Source organism: Dermochelys coriacea, chromosome 6 (genome assembly GCF_009764565.3).
Source record: "Dermochelys coriacea isolate rDerCor1 chromosome 6, rDerCor1.pri.v4, whole genome shotgun sequence".
Classification (NCBI taxonomy): Eukaryota; Metazoa; Chordata; order Testudines; family Dermochelyidae; genus Dermochelys; species Dermochelys coriacea.
This window is the reverse complement of record NC_050073.1, coordinates 3,389,209-3,397,876: the sequence shown is the minus strand read 5'-3', so window position 1 is coordinate 3,397,876 and position 8,668 is coordinate 3,389,209. Positions and strand designations below refer to the sequence as shown.

The following is an 8,668-nucleotide window of genomic DNA, read 5'->3' as shown; positions in this document are numbered from 1 at the left end:
CTTCCCGACCCCAAATATGGCAATCAGCTAAACCCTGAGCATATGGGCAAGATTCACCAGCCAGATACTACAGAAAATTCTTTCCTGGGTAACTCAGATCCCAAAACTGTTTCCGCCCGGTTTCGAACCAGGGACCTTTCGCGTGTTAGGCAAATGTGATAACCACTACACTACGGAAACTTGCCTGAATGGCTCAATGCAAAACAATATGTCATTTCAGAATGAAAATTTGTTTAGAATTTTTCATTTAATGAAAAAATGCAATATTTTTATTTTTCATACTGATTCGGGACAAAAAACTAATGTCAAAATATTGGGATTTCTCATGGGATGGAATGTGCAATTTGCTACCATATCTGTCCCTTATCTCCGTAATTTATGAGCACTTAATGTTTTTATTTATTTTTTTAAAAATAGTTAACATGACAGCTTTAAATGCAACACAAATTCAGCTATCATCTCTGTGCTTACGACTCACAGATCTACTTCTCTACTCCAGACCTGACTCCTGTAGAAACTAAAATCCAGGCCTCTCTCTCTGTCACTGCCTTGTGGATGTCTAGCCATCAGCTCAAGCTCAATATGGCTAAAACATGGCTCTCAATCACCCCTGTTCCTTCCCTGCTAGCATTCTCAATCAATGTGAACACCACCACCCATCAATCAGGCCTATAACCTGACACCATCCTGCCTGTCAGTCAGGCCTGTAACCTGGCTGTCATCTTGCAGATCTCTTTCTAGGTCCTCGTATCCTGGGTATGTCTAAGTCTTGCTGGTTCTTTCTGCAGAACATCTTTAAAATACAGTCTTTTCTATCATCCACTGTAATATTCTGTATTCCAAAGCAACACCCTGGCTATTCATGTCTGTCATATAATTATGATAAGTTTTGTATAAAGTATGCCTTGTGAGGTATCATTTTAAAAGTCTTGATCTGTTAAGTATTAATATCCTGTTGGATTGTATGTGCTAGCATGATATGTGAAGTTATGAAGTTTTGCTCTGTGCGTGTTACTGAAATATGTTGTGAGTTGGAAACACCCACAAACATCCTTTCCGATACAACAATGGAGAAGCCAGACACTGATGATGACCCATTAAGGGAAATACACAAGGACTACATCAGGAATTGTATACAATGAAGACCTCTCAGAGTGAGCACATACACAATGGAGACTTTTTGACTCATGTCATAGCAACAGACATTTCCAGCAAGCTATAAAAGGGGGAAGTGATATCATCATGTGTCCTCACTCTCCCCACAACTCAACACCTGGAAACACATCTAGAGAACACAGACTGAACTGGGGAGGTAGTCCCTCCTGTGTATGGAAGATCTGTGATCTGCTTGTATTGTCTATCAGGGTGAGATGCTGCTTGATTCAAGTCCTGTCTAGTGTATAGAACTCAGATTGCATTTTTACCTTTATTTCTTAGGTAATCAACTTTGATCTGTATGCTTTCTACTTACAGTCACTTAAAATCTATCTTTCTGTAGTTAATAAATCTGTTTTATATTTTTTACCTGAAATAGTGTGTTGCTTGAAGTGCAAGGGAAATCTGCTTAGGAATAAGAACTGGTGCATGTCGTCCTCTCCACACTGAAGGAGGGGAAGACTGGGTAATAAACTTACACTGGTCGGGCTTCTGACCAGGACAGGTACAACTCTGGGGTCCTAGGCTGGGGAGCTGGGGGGAGTTGGCTGAAGCCTCTCTATTGTTAGTTCATGAGTGGCAGGTGAAAGCATTTATGTAAATCAACTGGGTGTGTCCCTGGCTGTGGAAGACTGTGTGAGCGCAGGACCTGGAGGCGTTTGCAGGTTGTCACAGCATCGCAGTGTGAGATGGAGCCCAGGTTGGTAAGATAGTTGGCTCAGCAGTACCCCAGTTCCAGGTTACACCCCGGGGAACCCATCACATCCACACAACTAAAAGTGTCGTCCAGCGTCTCATCATCTCAAGTCTTGATGTCTGCAGCATACTTCTCTCTGATCCCAACAAATGAAATCTAGACCTTCTTGTATCCATTCAGACCATTTCACCTTCATTTGCACACCTCCTCTGGGGGTTTCCCCTTCTCCATCACATCAAAGATAAGTTATCTGTCTTCATTTTCAAGGCCCTTCACATCCAATCCCCACCTGACCTATCATCTCTCATTTGATATCAAGTTGTTGAATTCCAGCCCCTCTTATTCTGTAATGCCAGTCTCCGCCATCCACTTGTTAAATTTTCAAACAAGCATCTTCTTGCTTTTCCCACGCTGACCTTAACGCTTGGGAGAAGCTCTCTGTAAACACCTGCAAAAATAACTCAGTACTTCCTGAAAACCCTCCTCCAGACTCTCCTTTGCTGTGATGCCAACTAAAAACTTGACAGTGGCTAGGTAGCTGGTGCACTGAGACAACTGCCCATCAGGCTGACCAATATTATGTCATTGTTTCCTTTTACTCCCCATCAATCTATCTGTCTCCATGTGCTGTCTCTTGTCTTATACTTAGTTCATAAGCTCTTTGGGACAGGGACTGTCTTTTTGTTCAGTTGGTAATACAAATAAATAAATAATAATAGTAGGAATTACCTTGGGAAAGTTCTGTTTCTGGGTCTTGCCCAATGTCTGATTCCTCACACCGATTTGAACCATCTTTTTTCCGTGGCTCTGAGTTGCTCTTTGTCTCCGATTCCTGCCCTGGATTTATAGGCCCTAACAAAAGAAACAAGATGAGGCACAAATGATCAGCGCTGAATAATCCTCTTTTTCAAATGACACAAGGATCTGTCTCTCTAGTAATCAGTTGATGTGTGTCCGGGGCTTTGAACATACAAAGGGAGTAAAATAGGGAAAGGGCCAGCTCCCACTGAAATTCAATGCAGTTTGGATGCCTAACTCACCTTGGGAACCTTTGTGAATTCCAATCTATATAAATTATAGCAGAACCCAGTGGAACAGTAATGGTTTACTGCTGCCATCTAGTGACTAAACCAAACATAGTGTTTGAGACTCCTGCTGTTGTTGCATTTTACTAGGTTTGCTCTTTTAGCTCAGGCAGTAGAGGCTTATGCTGTTAGAGCCAGAGGTTATGGGTTCAATAATCTTGACTGATGACTCATCTAGGGATATCATGTTCCACTATGTAATATTATCTCTCGCCTTGTTTATAGTACAAATAATTATACCTAGTTCTCATCTAATGCTTTTTATCAGTAAATCTCAAAGTGCCTCATAAAGGAGATCAGTATCACTATCCCCATTTTATAGATGTGGAAACTGAGGCACAAGGTGGTGAAGTGACTTGTCCAAAGCTACCTAGCAGCCCAAGCTGGGCATACTGAACAGGTATAATTTGCACAAAGAAGAAAGATCACTTCTTAATAAAACCTGCCAAAGGCCATCTGTAACACGGGGGCTTAGCCTGTTGGCAACAATAATTTGTTTTTGCAAGCAGAGTCTGAATAAGCTCTCCCCTCACAGTGGGGAGAGACTTCAGGAGCAAATTGCTTATGTATCTAGCAGATAGAACTGTGTTTCTCAAATTGATCAACTTTGGCTGGTGCTGGGTTACAAATCACTTTAATACTGAATGGAGGGGTAGTGAAACGTTGTTATCAATGTTGTTGTATTTATTGTATGAGTAAAAGGGAGCAGAACTGTGCTCAGCCTGTCCTGATTGAGGGATCACCCTCAGCTGAAAGGAACTCACTAAGCCATGGGCTCAAATGCCAGACCCTTGTGAGAGTAAAAGGGGTGGGGACAGGTGTCCCAGACAGGAGGTGTGGTCTCTGCCTAAGGATCCCCAGCCTGGTTTAACCTGTTCCTCTCCCCCGTTCAAAGATAGAGCTAGATAGGCTCTGTTAGGAGTTTTTTGTTTTGTTAAGTGTTCACTAGAGCTGAAATCATTTGGGGGACAGCGTTTCTGCTCAGCCTGCTTCAGGTTCCCCCACTAAGAGCTGATAATCACTAAGAGTTGGGTGGAACCTCAACAGACTGATCTGCAGAAGTCACAGCAGAGGGGCAGGTGACAGCAGAAGGTGACTGGCGAGCAGGCAGCTGACCGGTGAGCAGGTGGCCGGAACGGCAGCTGGTGGGCCAGCCAGCGGAGTGGAAAGGAATGGCGGCTGGCAGGGAAGCCAGCCAGAGCAAGTGTTCAGATTGCAGAGCAAGCAAGGTGCCTTCTTCCTCGGGTGGGAGGTGAACTCACACCAATGCACCTCTGAACCCTGGGGCCTCACATATTTGTTTACTGCAAATATCTGCATGGTGATTTCCCAACTTTTACCTTTGAAGGACAGATTCAAGGAGGGAGAATCTTTATAACTTGCAGTTTGTTTTGAGCTGCAAAATCCTCTGCTGAAAAAAGAAATGTGTTTGATTTCCTAACGAGAGTTCCGAGTTATATCATTAGTTACAGATGCAGATTTAAAGAGCTGGAGACCCTTTATGATCTGAATACTGCAGTGGCTATGGCATGTTTTTAATTGGTCCTCTGGAATAATATAGAAGGAATGGTTGCTGACTGAATGCTTGGCATCTGGGAACAAAAGCTGGAGTCCCGGGTTCATCTAAGGCTATATCTGCAATGGCAATCGAACAACAAAGCTTTTGTCATTCAGAGGTGTTAAAAACAACAAAAACCTGAAAGACAAAAGTTTTTCCATGACAAGTGCCAGTGTGAACAGCGCTTTGTTGGCACCAGTGGTCTCCTATTCACAACACAAATGCCACTCGTTGTGGGGTGGAAGTATTTTGTTGGCAAAAGAGCGATCAAACAACAGCTCCACTGCCCGACTTCTAGCTTCATGGCAGTGTCAACATGGCCATACCGCTAAAAGTTGCATAGTGTAGACAAGGCCTAACTGAGGAAGCTAGGCATTCATAAACTAGAGCACCATGAACTCAGGACACCTAGAAAGGAGCAACACTATTTTTGCCAGTTGTACAATGAACTTGGAATAAAGCAAGAGCAAATGTGCCTTTTGTCTCCACACAGACCTGGGCTGTCTTTGAAAAGGAGTTTGCCTATTTCTCCTAGGAAAGGAGTGTAGAAAGTGCGCTAGTTTGCATCCCCTGACTGTCTCTAAATCCAGTGTTGATTTTACCATTTTAATTAACATTTTTTGTTCACATTGGGCCTAATTCATTCTTGGTTCAACTCCCATTAGCTTTAATGAAGCTACACGAGGGATGAATTTGGCCCAATGTCCAGTTTAAACAAAAAAGAAATTTTCACTCTAGGGGACTGGCCACTGTGCACCATCCTTTTCCTGTGAATTGACGCCTATGGAAGTATTGAGTGCCTCTCCGGTCTCACTCTACCTTTTTTGTAGTGCCACTTTTTTCCTCTGGTTGGGGTGTTGAGGGTTCTAGCATTGCTCTGTAAATCAGGCTAATTAGTCTGGCGCTGTGCTACCTCCAGGTAAGTCCTAGTATGGCAGTGTCCCCAGTATTATGTAAGCTGTGACATGGAGTGGAAATACTTTAGTCTGCTAAGCAATAAGTGAGTTCATCTCATTTTGTGTGATAGCACTTTAACTCTGTTTAGATGACATGTTAATTAGATTTTATGATAATTTTTTTGAATTTTCATAATGTCTTCTGTCCACACATCTCAAACCATTTCAGTGGTTATTGAGGATTATTAGGAGGGAATGCTGTTTGGAAATGCATTTTCCCCTGGCTCTGAGACTGGCTGAATTTTTAATATCTGTTGTGGATTTAAACCATCTTTGTCCCCAGCTCTAGGGCCCACTGAGTGCCTCCTCCCTGGTTTGTATTTAAACTATCTACTAAGTAAAGCCAGAGGAGAAATGTCTTTTTGGTGCTGGAACAGACCGCCTCCTAAAATCCTCAACAGTGACTGTTCTGATCCTTCTGGCACAGCCCAAAGCCCAGATTTTAAGGAATGGCAATGGATTTGGGTTCTTCAATTTTGGGTTGTCAATTTTAGACACTTTGGATCTGATTTTCAGAAAATGCTGAGCAACCGTAACTCCAAAAGAAGTTGACTGGAGTTGTGGGTGCAAAGCACCACTGAAAATTTGATTGTAGGTGTTTCAAGTTGGGGTCCCAAAACAGAGAGAACTAAAAATCTGTGTCCATTTCTGAAAATTTGTACCGTAATATTGTAACTTACATTCCAAAGTCTATACGTTGGGAATCATTAAGAAAGGGATAGATAACAAGTGAGAAAATATCATGTTGCCACTACATAAATCCATGGTACGCCCACATCTCAAATAGTGCGTGCAGATGTGGTCGCCCCATCTCAAAAAAAGATCCATTGGAATTGGAAAAGGTTCAGAAATGGCAACAACAATGATTCGGGGTCTGGAACAGCTTCCACATGAGGAGAGTTTAATAAGAGTGGGACTTTTCAGCTTGGAAAAGGGACGACTAAGGCGGGATACAATTGAGGTGTATAAAATCATGACTGGTGTGGAGAAAGGAAATAAGGAATATTCTCATAGTGTGCTGCTGTTTGTTACAAGCTGTAGACCCACTCCTGGTCATACACCTCTACCAGCATTTACACAGGTAGGGACACACCCAGCTGCAGTTACATGCAGGCTCTCTGACTAGCCACTGTATGAACCAACAATAGAGAGACTACAGCCAAGATAACCCCCAGCTTCCCAGGCACTCCCTCCCCCCCACACTGGAGTATAAACCCAAAATTTTACCATCTTGCACTGCACAGGGAACTGTATAGCGTAAGATCATAGATTTGTCCCTCCCTCAATGTGGAAAGGAAATGCAACAAGCCTGTGTTAAACCAAGCTGAAATTTTTCCCCAGACACTTCACTGAAAGGCACACTGGGTTTAAATTAAAACATAAAACAAGTTTATTAGATTATTATTTTATTAGGTTTTAAGCGATTATAAGGGATAGTAAACAGATCAAAGCAGTTTTCCTAGCAAATAAACAAAAACACAAACTAAGCTTAACATACTAGACAGATTGGATACGAGTTAGCAGATTCTCACCCTAACTGTTGGTACAAGCAGACTTGCAGATTCTTAAGGTACAAGATGCATTTGCTTTGGAGCTTGGATTTCCCAGAATAATCATATTCAGCAAATCATAACTTTTCCAATGGCACCTTACATGACCCATCTTGCACAAAAATTACACTTATGCTATAATCATATCATAAGAATATCATTAAAGAATATGGGGTGCAGTGTCACACATTCATTTCAAAAATTTGCAACACATACATCTGTCATTAAATTATGTCTTTAAGCTAATGGTTCAATAAGTGATCAGGGTTTGCTCTCTTATGTACAAGATACCCTTTCTCAGAAGTGAGCTGTAGCTCACAAAAGCTTATGCTCTAATAAATTTGTTAGTCTCTAAGGTGCCACAAGTCCTCCTTTTCTTTCTACCCACAGCTAGAAATTCAGATCTGATTCTGGTCACCAGTTATCAGAATTAAGAACGTCCATTTGTTCTAATGACAAAGTGTCTGAAAAATGTTACCACTTTGCATTTTGTTTCAGTACGTCTGGAGATCAGTGTGAGAAAAACAGGTTGTAAAATGGCTGTTGTTCAAGCAGTTTTAATTAACCAGTTATCTATACGAGGGTTCTGATGGTTCTTTGTATTTCTTCCTTAACTAAGGTATGGAATAGAGAATTAATGTAAATCTCTAAGTTTTATTAGCCACAATAGAATTTTAAAAGCAAATAAAGATTTAAAGAAGGCAAAACGCAAGTGGTTAGATTATAGTATCTACAAGAATGAATTCAGTGTCTGGCGGTTCAATTTATTAAGAGATAAATCCAATATATTAATTCAAGGTCTAGCACAGTCATATTATGTAAGCAAACTTCCTCCTATTTCTATACTATACTGGTAGCTTTCTTTGGTACCAAAATAGAACTGTGATACCTGAAATACAGATCAATTAAGTTTATCCAACATAACTTTGCATCATCTTCAAATTTTGCTAACTCAGTGCTCATTCTGCTTTCCAGATCACTACTAAATATATTTTAAAAAGGAAAGACTTCGTACAGAATCTTGAGGCACCCAGCTATTAAATTGTTGCCATGATGAAAACTGAGTATTTAATCCTTCTCTTTGCTTTCCGTTTCCTAGTCAGGTTTTGATTCTTGACAATATTTTGACTCTCACCCCATGACAACTTCACTTCTTTAGTAGCCTCATGTGAAAAGGCATTTTGGAAGTATAAATGATTTGTCAGTTTGTTGTCCTCTATCTACTATTTTACTTTGACACATTTGCTATCCTCCAGTCGTAACTTCATAATTTTGTAAGCAGTTCAGCTATTTCATATTTAGGCTCCTTCAGAACTCTTAGAAGTACCATCCGGACTTGGTGACTTGTTTGTTTGTTAAATCATCATTTTGTTCCAGCACCTCTTCTTCAGACACTTCACCTCTGATCTCTCTGAAACACTCAGGGTTTCTCTTAGCTGTATTGTTGCAGGTAAATATCAGTTTCCTGTTACACATATTTTTTTTAATAATATGAGTTTTTCCAGCCTCAACACTCTAAATAATGTATTCACTTTCGGGGCCTTTGTGTTGTTTCTAGTCAGCTAATTTGAAACTTGTTAATGAAACAAGATGCATACTTAAAAGCAATTAGCTTAAAATTAACAAAAAGTGATAACTTTGTTCAAGAAAATACAAGAGTAGCCAAA

General features: G+C 40.9%; 1 non-coding gene across 1 annotated transcript; it reads right to left on the bottom strand.

Moving 5' to 3' along the window:
• Positions 1-107: 107 nt before the first annotated feature.
• Positions 108-180, bottom strand: TRNAV-AAC. The gene has a single exon. It is a non-coding gene; the product is annotated as a tRNA-Val (tRNA).
• Between the last annotated feature and the right edge of the window lie 8,488 nt (positions 181-8,668).